This window comes from Narcine bancroftii, chromosome 1 (assembly GCF_036971445.1).
Source record: "Narcine bancroftii isolate sNarBan1 chromosome 1, sNarBan1.hap1, whole genome shotgun sequence".
Lineage (NCBI taxonomy): Eukaryota > Metazoa > Chordata > Chondrichthyes > Torpediniformes > Narcinidae > Narcine > Narcine bancroftii.
The window spans coordinates 16800609-16816016 of NC_091469.1; the positions used below are offsets into that span (position 1 = coordinate 16800609).

Genomic DNA, 15408 nt, shown 5'->3' on the forward strand with positions numbered 1-15408 from the left:
CAATTCTCTCTGACTATTGGGCGGTCAATAAAACAATCCTATCAGTGTGGCCACACCTTTCCCGATCCTCAACTCCACCCTTATAGTCTTTGTAGACAAGTCCTCCTGGCTGTCCTGACTTCGCATAGCTGAGATATTTTCCCTGATAGCAATGTCACTCCACCCCCTTTCATCCCTCTCCCTCTATCATGTCTGAAGCAACAGAATTCCAGTATATTAAGATCCTAGTCCTGTCCATCCTTTAACCAAGTCTCACTAATAGCAACAATATCATAATACCACATGTCAATCCATGCATTAAGCTTGTCAGGCTTTCGAACAATACTCCTTGTGTTAAAATAATACACCTGAGATATTTTCTATCATATACAATCTCCTATTACTAATCTCTCCAGGACGTGGCATGGGAAGCATTCGTGAGATCACTACCCTGGAGGTCCTCTTCTTCTGCCTAGCATCTAACTCCCTGAACTCTCCTTTCAGGACCTCCTTACTCTTTCTACCTATGTCATTGGATATGTGCTAGAAACCTGATTGCCATGGCTTGTGTGTGGTAAGTCATCCCCCTCAACTGTATTCAAAACTACACCCACCAGATAGCCCTTGCTCCCTTGCTTAACCGTAACCCAACAAACCTCTAACTGTCACCTAGGTGTAATAGTTTCCCTATAACTACTATCTATCGCACCCTCTTCCTCCCAAATGCTCCTGAGTTTTTCCACTGCCTGATCCAGAGCTTTAATATGGCTTGTCAGGAATATCATCTGGATGTACTTCTCTCATTTGCAACCATCTTTTGACTCTATCTATACCTTCTACTCTCCTACTCTCTCTTACAAGGCACTAAAATATTGAAGAATTTATCCAAAATCCCAATCATACACTTTTATTTGCTTTACAACAGACAGAAGATATACAAGCTTGAAAGCCTATCTCCAGATGCAAGGATATTTTTTTTTTTCCAACTGCTTTAAGATTTCTGAATGGATCTTGTGCTGATAAAAGATATTTCTTTTTAAATTAAATTTTAAAATTTAGACACACATCATGGAAACAGGCCATTTCAGCCCATGAGTCTGTGCTGCCAAATTTCCATGCAATTAACCTACACCCCTGGTACGTTTCGAATGGTGGCAGGGAAGACATGGGGAGAACGTACAAACTTCTTACAGACATTGCAGGATTTGAACCTCAGTTCTGACTGCTGACACTATAAAGGTGGTACACTAATAGCAACACCAACTGTGCCACCCCACACCAACTGTACTGCTCAAGCTGTCCTTTATATTTCTATTCCATTGAACATATTTTTTTTTAAAAATCTGTGCCCTACACTGTTTGGTGACTGTTCATTGTGTATTTGTTATTGCACTATCCTCCTGTATGAAATGTAATACCTGGATAGCAACTTAATAAAGTTTGTAACTGTATTTGGTGCACATGATGGCAAAATATAATTGATTTGTTTCCTTCATACTGCCTGTTGCGGAGATTCCACAATAAACATGGATTATGATAAATAGACTTCCAAGATATTTCTAAATTTGGTGAGTGGCTACTGTCCCAACAAATGTTATTGCAGATTCTTCTGGCTACATCTTGCAAAGATAAGTACTTTGCAATTCTTCCACCCTCTTTCTCCAGCAATTTATCCAATCTCTTAACTTGCTTTCATTTGTCAAATATTCAACCACATCAAACACTTACTTAAGGATAGTTTAATCAAATATCTATGGATGGCCAGCTAGATAATATCAACAAGTTACTCCCTCCAAATGAACAACAGTACAGAATCATGAGAATTTTGAAAGATTGCAACTCAGCACCTGCAATATCCACTATTACCTCCTCAAAACCAAAATGAAAATATTCTGGTGTCACTCTTCCATCCCCATAATCTACAGAGAACTAGGAGGCACATGACAGAATAGGCCAAAGCCAGCATGGTTTCCATGAAGGAAAATCTTTAAAAGGAAACATAATAACTTGGGAAGAGTATTAGCTGATTGTCAAAAAGTAGAGTAAGAATATTCTGGGAGGCTGCCAGTTTCTAGTGGTGGTTGACAGGGATCAGTGTTGGGGTTACTTCTTTTTACCTTGCATATAAATGATTTGGTTAATGAATGGCTTCATGGCCGAGTTTGCAGATGATATAAAAGTAATAGTGGAGCAGGTAGTGTTGAGGAAACAGGCAAGCTTCAGAAGGACTTAGACAGATTAAGAGAATGGGCAAAGAAGTGGCAAATGGAATATAAATGTCAGAAAGTGCACAATCAATGCACTTTGGAAGAAAAATTAAATGGGCTATTTTTTAAAAGGGTAAAAAATTGAAAATACCAGGATGCAAAGAGACCTGGGGATCCTCATGCAGAAATGTAATGCTGGCATTCATCTCAAGACGAATAGTATACAAGAGCTGGATGTGATATTGAAAGTTTATAAGGCACAGATGAGACCTCACTTGGGGCATTGTAAGCAGTTTTGTGTTCCTCATTTCTGAAAGGATGTGCTTACATTGGAGAGGGATCAGAGGAGGTTCAGAAGGATGTGTCTGAGAATCAAAGGTTTATCATAAGAGGAGTGTATTTAAAATGTTGAAAGGCTTGGACAGAGTAGATGTAGGAAGGTTGTTTCCAATGGTGGGAGAGTCTAGGACAAGAGGGCACAACATCAGTATTGAAAGGTGTCCACTTAGAACAGAGATGCGGAGGAATTTCTTCAGCGAGAAGGTGGTAAATCTGTGTAATTTGTTGCCAAAACCCATTGTGGAGGCCAGGTCACTGAGTGTATTTATGGTAGAGATTGATAGGTTCTTGATTGGCCAGGGCATCAAATGTTATGGGGAGAAGGCCGAGCAGTGGGGCTGAGTGGGACAATGGACCTGCTCATGATTAAATGGGGGAGTAGACTCGATGAGATAAATATCTTATTTCTGCTTCTATTTCTCATAGTCTTATTTTTCTTTCTCCTAATCTTAATGACTTGCACAAAACCAGCTAAAACTACAGCATCGATACAGAACCTTTGGTCCAAATGGTCCGTTCTGAACTTCCCTTGAAAATAACTGGCTTGTTGGCTTTATTTATTTGTACCAATGCAAAGTAAGACTTCAACATACCTTCAATTCATGTACATTATTCACATTTTAGAAATATTCTTGGTTAAAAAATTGTCACTCTTGACATCACTTTCAAATGTCCCAATTTAGTCCTTGTATCTTTTACATGTACTTCGTATTTCTGCAATTAAATGCATGTCTGAACTATCACTATAACATGGCCAGCCAGTTATTGGTTCTAAGACACACAGCTGCAGTAAAATAGCCGAATGCTCCAAACTACTTTCCAGCCATGAGCTATAGTCGACTTATCCTAATCCAAGCATTATTTAATCACAAGGCATCCAATATTACAGAAGGCATGTTGAATCACATCACAAAGGCAGTGAAATATCCACCACTGGTCTCAACATCATCTTTAAAATTCAAACAGATTTTAATCCTATTACAATCTTTAAGAAAATGAATATTTTGGGTCAAAATTTGAGATATTGAGAATCTTATTTTGGTTAAATTCTTCTTGTCACCACTAGTCTGTGCTGCTGCATTTAAAATCTGTACTTTTTTTTCAGCGACTCCTCATTATATTGCAAACTTATAATCGAAACAGCTTTCAAATTGATCAAAATCTTACCTTACAATCATTGCAAATTTTGACTCTTCATTTTTTTTTAATCCAAAGTAAATAAATCAGTCTGCCATCAGTAATAATTGACTTGATGCTAGCTCAAGGTAAAAGCATTTCTCCATGTCTGCCTCCATACAGGCTTTGAAATTGCAGGAGGTTTGCTTTCACGAGAACCTGAACATTTCCTTTCTGAAGAACAATGAAAACCACTTCGAGTGGAGTCAGCGGAGTTAACATGGCCCAGCATACAATAAAATTAAAGTTACGAGAATGGTGCAAAACCTACTCCAAAGGGACTTAATTATGTGGTTGCAGCATTATTTTCCTGTTTAATAATCAGATTCTTCCTTTAGATTCAAGTATCCACAAGAAATTTTTGAAATGCTTTTCATATTCTATTTACATGTATCAAAAAGATATAAAAAGAAAGCATTGTACAATTATTAGACCGTTTTACACAATGACAGGCTCATTCCGATTCCCTCAAATCCCCGAACCTCGGTTCTACAATTGATCTTCTTGATTTGCCAATAACCCGTTACATTTCCCAAGAGGTTGTATGCATCCTGTCTACATTTATTTTGTGTACAATGTGTGTGTGTCAGCTAAAATTACTCTTCTCTCCTTTCCCCTCCTGCCAGCTCAGCTTTCTTACTCTCCTGCATCTGCAATTAGGTTATTTTCCATTTGCACTTACAGATTCTTGAAGAAATGGGGAGATGGTGATCTCCAAGATCCAAAATAAAAATCAGGGAGGTGATCAGTTGAACATTTTAAACAAGGACAGATGTGTTCACAAAAATGTAATTAAATTAATCCTAAATCCTCATCCAAATCATGTGTTATCATCTGGTTTATCACAGCAAATGTACTTCCAGATCTGAAAAGGGCATCGCTGTTTCTTCTTGCACTGCAATCAAACTCTGAGAATCTGGAACCCTCAGGACTATGGAGTGTCCAATAGATAGATTTTCCAGACTAAGGGGTGATTTCTGATTTTTAATTAGGTATATTCACTCTGTGACAGGATGTAATGAAAATTCCATTGTTTAAGCTTGCTGTTATTGGAAAAACAAAATTCCATACCAGGTAGAGAATGGTTAAAATAGAAAAAAATAATCCTGAACTCAAGACAAAACATGAGAATGGCCTCACAGCTGAAAGGACATACAGGTGAAAAGATCCAGAAAACAATCTAAATGTTCTTAAAGCAAAAACTTTAACAGAGAGAGGTGAATATGCAAAGAGGGTTGGAGATACATGTGAAAGGGAGAGGGAGGTGATGGAAGGAAGTATGGAAATGATCAGAGGAACAGGGTCTAATTACGTTGCAAGGAGGTCAGTGAGAACGGCACAGTGAGACCTTGAAGACATCTAAATAAGAACATTTAAAATGTTCATAAAGATTATCAAAATGTTTGGGAACAAATAAAGACATGTAATTCTATGGTACCTTTTATAACCTTAGAGCATTTCACAGTGCTTGATAGCCAAGCAAGTCATTCAAGAATGCAGTTTTTGAGGCAGATGTGCTTATTGAAGCTAAGGATTCTACAGAAAATCACCAATGAGTCCAGTGTCAGAACATTGAGGTGCCACCTCCTCTTTCAATGAGAGAGGATGGGGTATCAACTACAAGCCTATTTACTTTGATTTGGTCCACCAAGCATGTTGGAAAAGGCAAATACAGCCTAGACTTTTTTTTCACGGTACAGTAATATTTTGATTTCTCGGTTTTCACTGTGATGTCATTGGTATTTTGGGTTATAAATTATTTACTTAAAAAGACAATTTACACTTTAATGAAGAACAGACTAATTCTTGTGCACAGGAAAAACTGAACTGAAATTTAAAGGATGCATTTTGCCCCACTTCTGGAACTTCGCTTCATGTAACATTTCCAATATTGATGTTTCAAATTTGTTTGCATTTTAATTAATAATGCTTATTTTTTTCATGCATTTTAAAAATTATTTGTATTTATTTTGATATATTTGAAATAATTCTGTCACAGGTATCTCAATTCTGTTGAAACATCTCAGGTGTGAGAATAAAAAGACTTTCTGCATTGATGAGCCCTAAACGTGAGGGAATGAGAACTGGGAACATTTTGATCTTGCATCCCCAGAAGTGTATTCATGGAAATAGGGCGCTATCAATGTGGAAAGATCAAGTAGAATGGAATGCATCATGAGGATATAAAAAAAAGGTTAGAAGTTTTGAAAATTTAGATTGCAAGAGGTGGCAATTTATGTTCTTAAGATGGTGACGCATGAAAGCTTTCAGGCGCTGGACTCTGGAACAAGACACAATCTGCTGGAGGAACTCAGTGGGTAAAGCAGCATCAGTGGGAGAAAAATGTTTTTGACTGGAACCCTGGTCAAGACTGGTTTTCTTTTCACTCTGCTCGACCAACTGAAATCATTCAGCAAATTTTGTTTCTGCTCTTAAGATGACACACTATTTCATTTCCATGTCTGACCATTTTTGTGGCCTAATGAAGTTCTCTATTTGGTGACATGTTTTGCATCAGTAATACCTTTCTTCAACAAGCAAATTCATTATAAGAGGCTATTATATTGAAGTATATTATGTCAATATACTAAGCACATAGATTTTGAATATATTTTATTCCATATAACAAAAGCTGACAACTCTTGCACACCTGCTCCCTCCTCTTTAGTTGCTGAAACAGAATTTTATGCAAATGTTATGAAAGATGGTTAGCATTGAGAATTTTTAAAATGTTGTAACTGGTGCAAGAGACAATACCTTTCTCTTTCACATCCTAGTTATTCTGCAGGACCCTGGGGCTCCGTGGAAAGGCATAGGGGTTCAGTGTAAGAGATGACAGGGATTAATAACGATCTACCTGTTTTTCTTTACTTTTTACCTCTGCCTTTAATTCAACTTGTTTCAGAGGAGGGGAGACAAGATGGCAGCCGGAGGGGTGGGGAAGGAGGAGACGCGCCCGACCCTCTGCTGACACTCATCTCGGCCACTTATTTACATAATACTCTCCCCCTGCTCCAATCAGCGTCAGGGCTCGGTCTGTCCATTAAACGCTCCAGCAGCAGGGTTCTGAACCAATTAGCAGGTGGAATGAATAGGGGGGGGAATTCTGATGTCTCTCCCCCCCCCCCCCGCCTACCAATCACCAGGCCACAGCATCATTGTGACATCAGCAGGAAGATGGACTTGATGGGGGGGCACGCTACACTCACTCACCTTGCCTGTCAAATAACCAACCAGTGGTAGTGGGTGAAGTCACTAGTGCATTGTCAGTCGCCACCTCAGCCAATTACCCAGGTGAGAGAGGATGGGGGAGGGAAACTGTGACATCCCTGCAGCCTGCCAGCGCAACCCCCATTGTGACGCTCAGTCGAGGGTTATGCCCATTCTCGCCTGTCAATCAGCAGCCCGTTTGTCTCCATGCAGCCAATCATCACTGGATACAGCCAATCATCACCCAACTGTGTCGTCGGTAGGAGGACAGACTCCTGTCCATCTCGCCTGTCACTCAATGGCCAGCGATTCTGGCATGGCGGAGGAGGTGACATCAGAAGCAGACTGGTCTTCTCATGTCAGTTGCTGCCCTGACCAACTACCAAGCATAGACCTCCCCTATTGTGATGTCGGAGTGCTGACGGGCATAAGGATACAAAGAATGTGCCCAACATTAACAAGATCTGTGAGGAGAAGAAACAATTTTATTCATACCATTAAATGTAAATTAGATTTGAACAGGAAATTATTTGAATGTGGAGAATTGTGTTTATTTACTTCCTTACTATACTTGTGTAAATACCAGGTCTTTTAAACTGCAATTGATGATTGGGGTTCCACAATTTCCAAGTGCTTCTCAAAGGGTTCTGAGAGCTAAAAATTTGGGAAGCCCTGGTCTGGTGCATAAACTGATAGTGAAGTAATTAATGTTTAACCAATAAAAGGTCCTCTTAAAATATCTGGGAAATAAATTCATACATGGTTACTCAGCCTAAATGCAAATACATTTTCTCCAAATCTCATGAAAACTTTGGACCTTTCATTGTGAAGTAAAACCTGAATCCCTCAGTGAGAGTGATTAGCCTGTCCATCAAGTCAGAATTTGTTGGTGTGTGGGATTTGTAGCTTGATTAAAACTTAATTCATAATTAATTCGTTGAAAACTTCCTAAAATTTTTTCAGGCAAAGCAAGTTCATCCATAACCTTCCCTCTGTTTGCTGGATAATTATTTTGGTCATGATCTGATGAGGTAAGACATGGACAACATTCAAAGATGGTCAGAAAATAAATCTTAATTGTCATTCATACTGCAAGCCAGGCAATATGCAGCTTTCACAACAGAAGATGGTTTCAAATTGCAGTACCCGGGTAGCCCCCCTGGGACCTGGGTGTGATTACTGGGTTGTGGGTGCAGGATGCACCTTTCAAATCGCAGTTGAACCTACCTTATAAATTGCCAACATGGTGATTTAAGGGATCCTGCAATGACGTGGTGGGTGATGTGTTATGTAGTCAGTTCCCTTTCTGTTTTAAAGTTATCTAAAACACACCCCCCCCCACCCCACCCTGGTCAGCCTCCCCCAGCCATCACTAGCCCCAACCCCCCACTGTCAGTTGCCCCTCCCCCCCCACAGTAACGTGACACTGCCACGAACAACGGGAGTGGTTGCTATCACAACGTTCCACTCTAGTTCGTGGCGATGGCTCTGTGTGGGAGCAATGGCTGTCTTCCTTATCCATAATCCCCCCACACTGCTGGAACCGCTCTGCCAGTACATTTTCTCCAAACGTCATGACAACCTTGGACAAGAGGTATCTCTTGTACAAGAGCGGTTCCAGTGGTGTGGGGGGATTATGGGTAAGGAAGATGGCCAATGCTCCCACAATCCCGAATTGAGCCATCGCCACAAACTGGAGCAGCATTCATGGCAGCGCCACACCACGCCCGTTCCCTGTTCGTGACATCAACCATTCCCCCTTGTTCATGGCAGTGGTATATTGCGGCCCACCTTCCCGATCGCGGAACCAACCATTTCCCCCCCCCCCACTCCCATTGGTGGCAGCGGCATTTCAACCAGGGGTTTCCCTGTGATGCACTTACACAAGCACTGATGTCACCAGAGTAAATGGGTCAGCCATTTCCTCTATCAAATCGCCAGAGCAGGGTATCAGGGTAAGTTTTCCTGGATCCCCTGACCATCTCTGAGTTAGGTCTGGGAACCTGTTGGGTTTTGACTGGATTTGACCCTTTCAATAGCCATTTACCTGGATTATTAAATGAGCAAATTGCCCAGTTAACCCCCATTTTATATGGCCATTTGAAATTCAGGATGACAATCTGCAGGAGGGGGAAGAGAGGCCGTGGGAACAATGGAATTCAACAATGAACAGAAGTAGAACCTTGTCGTCATGTGAGAACTGTTCTGTCCTGTCTCTTTAAAACATCTCACCTTCGATCAGGCAGAAACAGGGGATTACTTTCAGAATGAGGAAAAACACACTATGATTGATACCCATTCCTTATTTACATCAGTCAGTTCCTCCATCAACAGGGCACCCTGCCGAGCATGACAACAGCACTGCAACAATTCACCAGGGCTCCTTCGATATAATCTCCCAATTATTTGGACTGCAAACATCTTGCACAAGAGTAAACAATGACCTCTATTTTCCTCTGCAAATCATTCATCATCCAGAGGAGGAAAAGTATTATCATGCTATCTGTTGGTAGGTTAAAATACTGTAAATCTCTCACAAGAAACCACAGATCTTTAACAGTTCAAGAAAGTGAATCAGAACCACCTTCTCAGGGGCAATTAGAAGTGGCTATGAGGTGTGAATGAGTGATTAAAAAGGTTCAGAACACCGTAAAATAAATGCACTGTTAATTGGAACAGGAAAATAATCACAAGGAATGGGCTTGAATTACTGTTTCCCAACATTGCATTAGTTTACTGAAATGATTTTTAAGTCACATTTCCACTCAAATATATAAGCATACCGATAAAATTAAATCTGCCACCAATGAGGAAAATAAGGCTGTATTTTAGAAAGCAACTTTCCATATGTTTTTTTTAAATAGAAAATGCAGCTTAAAGAGCATTGCACAATAAATAACAGATCTGTAATATACGTGCAGTTCACTCCTATAAGTCTGATTTTAATTGATTGAAAATGGTATCAGAAAATATTGAATCATCTACAAACTTCCTTGATCAGTTTCATTGTGAATTTTGTCTTAAACAACAATGGTTTGGAAAACATGCCTTTGGTGTTCTTGTGCATTAAAAAAGTTTCTCTTGTGTCTTGGTGTGAGCTTGCAGGCGCCTCAGATTGAAGAGACTGCCATCCGTGCGGTACCGGATGTAAACAGCGTCTTCATTGTTGGGGTCTTTCATGGCTTGGTTCAGCATCATGCTGAAGAAGATTGAAAAGAGGGTTGGTGCGAGAACACAGACTTGCTTCACGCCATTGTTAATGGAGAAGGGTTCAGAGAGCTCATTGCTGTATCTGACCCGACCTTGTTGGTTTTCGTGCAGTTGGATAATCATGTTGAGGAACTTTGGGGGACATCCGATGCGCTCTAGTATTTGCCAAAGCCCTTTCCTGCTCACGGTGTCGAAGGCTTTGGTGAGGTCAACAAAGGTGATGTAGAGTCCTTTGTTTTGTTCTCTGCACTTTTCTTGGAGCTGTCTGAGGGCAAAGACCATGTCAGTGGTTCCTCTGTTTGCGCGAAAGCCGCACTGTGATTCTGGGAGAATATTCTCAGCGACACTAGGTATTATTCTATTTAGTAGAATCCTAGCGAAGATTTTGCCTGCAATGGAGAGCAACGTGATTCCCCTGTAGTTTGAGCAGTCTGATTTCTCGCCTTTGTTTTTGTACAGGGTGATGATGGTGGCATCACGAAGATCCTGAGGCAGTTTACCTTGGTCCCAACAAAGCTTGAAAAACTCATGCAGTTTGGCATGCAGAGTTTTGCCGCCAGCCTTCCAGGCTTCTGGGGGGATTCCATCCATACCTGCTGCTTTGCCACTTTTCAGTTGTTCGATTGCCTTATATGTCTCATCCAGGGTGGGAACCTCATCCAGCTCTAGCCTTAGGGGCTGTTGAGGGAGCTGGAGCAGGGCGGAATCTTGGACTGAGCGGTTGGTACTGAAAAGAGATTGGAAGTGTTCTGACCATCGGTTGAGGATGGAGATCTTGTCGCTGAGGAGGACTTTGCCGTCTGAGCTGCGCAGCGGGCTTTGGACTTGGGGTGAGACACAAGAGAAACTTGTCCGTGAACTACTCTTTGCAGATGATGCCGCTTTAGTTGCCCATTCAGAGCCAGCTCTTCAGCGCTTGACGTCCTGCTTTGCGGAAACTGCCAAAATGTTTGGCCTGGAAGTCAGCCTGAAGAAAACTGAGGTCCTCCATCAGCCAGCTCCCCACCATGACTACCAGCCCCCCCACATCTCCATCGGGCACACAAAACTCAAAACGGTCAACCAGTTTACCTATCTCGGCTGCACCATTTCATCAGATGCAAGGATCGACAATGAGATAGACAACAGACTCGCCAAGGCAAATAGCGCCTTTGGAAGACTACACAAAAGAGTCTGGAAAAACAACCAACTGAAAAACCTCACAAAGATAAGCGTATACAGAGCCGTTGTCATACCCACACTCCTGTTCGGCTCCGAATCATGGGTCCTCTACCGGCACCACCTACGGCTCCTAGAACGCTTCCACCAGCGTTGTCTCCGCTCCATCCTCAACATCCATTGGAGCGCTCACACCCCTAACGTCGAGGTACTCGAGATGGCAGAGGTCGACAGCATCGAGTCCACGCTGCTGAAGATCCAGCTGCGCTGGATGGGTCACGTCTCCAGAATGGAGGACCATCGCCTTCCCAAGATCGTATTATATGGCGAGCTCTCCACTGGCCACCGTGACAGAGGTGCACCAAAGAAAAGGTACAAGGACTGCCTAAAGAAATCTCTTGGTGCCTGCCACATTGACCACCGCCAGTGGGCTGATAACGCCTCAAACCGTGCATCTTGGCGCCTCACAGTTTGGCGGGCAGCAGCCTCCTTTGAAGAAGACCGCAGAGCCCACCTCACTGACAAAAGGCAAAGGAGGAAAAACCCAACACCCAACCCCAACCAACCAATTTTCCCTTGCAACCGTTGCAATCGTGTCTGCCTGTCCCGCATCGGACTGGGCAGCCACAAACGAGCCTGCAGCTGACGTGGACTTTTTACCCCCTCCATAAATCTTCGTCCGCGAAGCCAAGCCAAAGAAAAGGCATTAAAAAAAAACTGGTTTGGACATGAACATAACTTGCACTTAAAATTCCGCATTTTTGTTCTCTTTTGGATAATTCTGGTTGAAAAAAACAAATGCCTGTGCCTAACACATTACACAATGAAAACTATTAATCAAGCATTATTTGAATTCAGAGAGAGATCAATAAGTACACATTTTCAAAAGTTGTCAATCAATAAATATTTAAATTCCTCTCTAATAGTAAGAGTCCATTCACTCTGTTGCAAAGGTGGGAGGGGTGGGGGGGGGAGAAGAATCGGTAGTGCACAATCAGCTTCTGATCAGTGGCACTGAGGGTGTCATTTGGTAGCAGTGGCACGTTGTGTTTCAGTTCTGATGTGTTTGCCTGGATTGAACTAAGCACTTCCATCTTTGTAATGCATTTCCAAGTGTTTACTCATAATGTGGCCCAAGATGCCATAGGTTAATTAAATATAACAAAATAATTTCAAATATGATCTTGTTGTGGAATATGTTATGGGTCAAGCTCCCAATAATTTCTTTTTTTCTTATTAGGTTGAGTGAATGGGGGAGGCATTTATAAACAGCAGCATTGGAATGTATCCAATCAATGTGTTACTAAGCATTCATTTGCAGTTCTTATCTTTGATGATGACTCAATTGGATTATAGTGCCAGAAGTCAAGCCAACATCTTGGTGTCCTTGCTTAGTTTTGAAGAATGCACACCTGTCAAAGATTGTGCCTTGGAGAAGATTATAATTTTTAATCAAATTATAATTTTTATGGCATCACCAGCAAGTCCAGCATTAATACTCCATCTTTCATTGTCACTTCAAAAGCCAATCAGGGAACTATCTGGTACTGGGAAGCTTCTGAATTGATTTCAAGGGAATTTAAATTATTAACACGTGGCTTTGTGACACATATGCCAGACTGCACTGGCAGAGCAGATTTTTTCTAATGATGGTTGTTAGGGAACCAGATGGATTTTTACTAATAATGCTGGAGCATCTTGGTGAAAGACATTAGTTGGACACTTCACTGCACCATAGGATTTAAATATTTAAATATGTTCCAGAAGGGTCCCAAATCTCCATTTGCTGACCAATCAATGTGTCATCAGAAAAGGTAGGTTGTCCAGGTACGATTAATGAATGAAGAACTGTATATTGGTTCTTGTACCAGCTGCACTGTTTCTTGCAGCTTTTTTCTTTCACCCATTTTTAAAATTCTTTCACCCTAGATCAGATACTTGAGTGCAGTCACATCAAGAACCTTCCACTCAACATTAGCAAAGCTAAGAAACTGATTGTGCATTCAGGAAGGGCAAACCAGGAGAACACAAACCAGTATTCACCGAGGGGTCAGTAGTGGATATGGTAAAAAACTTCAAATTCCTGGAAGTCAACATCTCTGAAGATATATCCCGGGGCCATCATGAAGATGGCCGGCAGCTATATTTCTTTAGGAGTTTGACGAGATCTGGTATTTCACCTAAGACTCTTGCAAATTTCTACACGCATACGGTGGAGAGCATTCTGAATGCTTGCATCACTGTCTGGTAATGGAGGTACCAATGGACATGATAGGAAAAGGCTATAGAGGGTTGTCAGCCAGCACCATCATGGGCATTTATATTCACTCCATTAAGGACACCTATAAGAGGTGGTGTCTCAAGAAAGCATCATCAAAGACCCTCAGCTCCAGGCCATGTCCTCTTATCACCGCTACAATCAGGAAGAAGGTACAGGAGCCTGAAAATGTACACACATTACAAAATTAGCTTCTTTCCTTCTGTCATCAGATTTTTTAATGGATAATGAACCACTGACATTACCTCACTTAATTTCTCTTCTCTTCCACTAATTTATATATTTTTAAATAATGCATTTATGAAAATGTAATTTACAACCATTATGCTTCTGTAATGCACAATATTACTGCCGGAAAACAACACATTTTGTGATGCATATTCCACATAATAAAACTGATTCTGATTCTGACACAGTAAAGGATCCATATCAAGCCATTAGCTCTGGATGTCCTACTGCACCCAGAACAGCACCTTCAACATGGAATAGAGCACATGTGAGTCGTGTGCAAGATCAAGGTTATGCACTCAATAAGAAGAATAACTCATCACAGGAATAGTTTGATATCAGAATTTAATAGTGGGTAAAACAGTCAAAAAGACCAATGGCAATCAATGTATCAGAACAGTCGCAGAGACGCACTGTGAATAAAAAAAAAATCCTCTACATCCTCTGTGATTGGATTGGTGGGAGATTATTGAATTGGGTAGAGTCACTGAATTGGGGGGTTGGAGAGGTGATGTGGGGTTCGGGATGTTGAGGGCATGGCATGGAGTGGGTTAGCAGCATTGAATTGTTTATTATGAGGTGAGAGATGGTAAAAATATTTATAAGATAGTTGCCTATGAGCAATTGGAAGCTCAGTGAAATCAGGGGAGAAAGCAGCCAAGTCAGACATGAGGTCAAAGGGTCAGAAGTGAGGGGAAAGGGTCAGTGTGCACAGAGACATATATGGAAATTGTAACCCTGATAACATTGGGAATTCGAAAAGCAGGGTTGGAGCAATTCACTGTCAAGGTGGAGAATAACCTGCAGAGGATAGGTGTCTTGGATTCCATAGCAGTGAATCACAGAAGGTTGGCTCACCTAAAATATATTACCCACTCTCAGTTATTCAGTTACACACTGCTTTCCAGTATAGATCACCTCCCGTTAGTTTTGAATATGCACAAAGATTCAGTCTTATTGACGTGACACTGAGTATCCATGCTGCCTGCCGGCATTTCACACATTCATTGTGAATAAAAACCTTTGCTCCACTTGTACCTTAGAGAGGTGGGAAGACCAGAGAGGGCAGGCTAAAGGATGGGTTGGCAGCATTTATAGGTCAATAGCCTGTAGGCAATTGGGAGAACTGTGAGATCCAAGGGAGGTAACAGGGTGAGTTGAGAAGCTAATGTGAATTTGCCGAAAGCTGCTCCACGAGTGCCCAAATGCATCTTGCAATTCAGTTTGAGGTGACATTCAGTCAGTTGTGCTGCACAACATGAGGAAATTTCAAACAATATTTTGCCAGGGTTTTAACATTAATTTAACTTAGCTGCTCTCCTGACATAAAGCTCGTTAAGCCATTGTAGTTACGTCTAAAGCTCTTAGAATTTATATTTTGTCAGTAGTAACAGCAGCAGTAAACACAGCAGGTGGTATAAATCTTAAAAAGAACTCCTGAGTAGTGCAAAATGTCTTTCCAAGTCCACCATCTGATCTCTTTTATCCCCATGGATTATGGTAACCAGAAGCAAACACCGAACTTTTAAAATGCATTTAGAAATTTCTTTCAAATTCTTGGAACGATATTGTGGCACCTCACTCATTACACAATCATCCTGTCCTGCTCTGTGTCTCTGTTCT

General features: G+C 41.3%; 1 long non-coding RNA gene across 1 annotated transcript in view; it reads right to left on the reverse strand.

Moving 5' to 3' along the window:
- Positions 1-7046, reverse strand: part of LOC138763476 (uncharacterized) — a 32161-nt gene extending 25115 nt beyond the window's left edge. The window contains exon 1 of the long non-coding RNA XR_011357607.1: positions 6915-7046. This is a non-coding gene — a long non-coding RNA (uncharacterized lncRNA). The remainder of the gene's footprint in view (positions 1-6914) is intronic.
- Positions 7047-15408: the final 8362 nt, after the last annotated feature.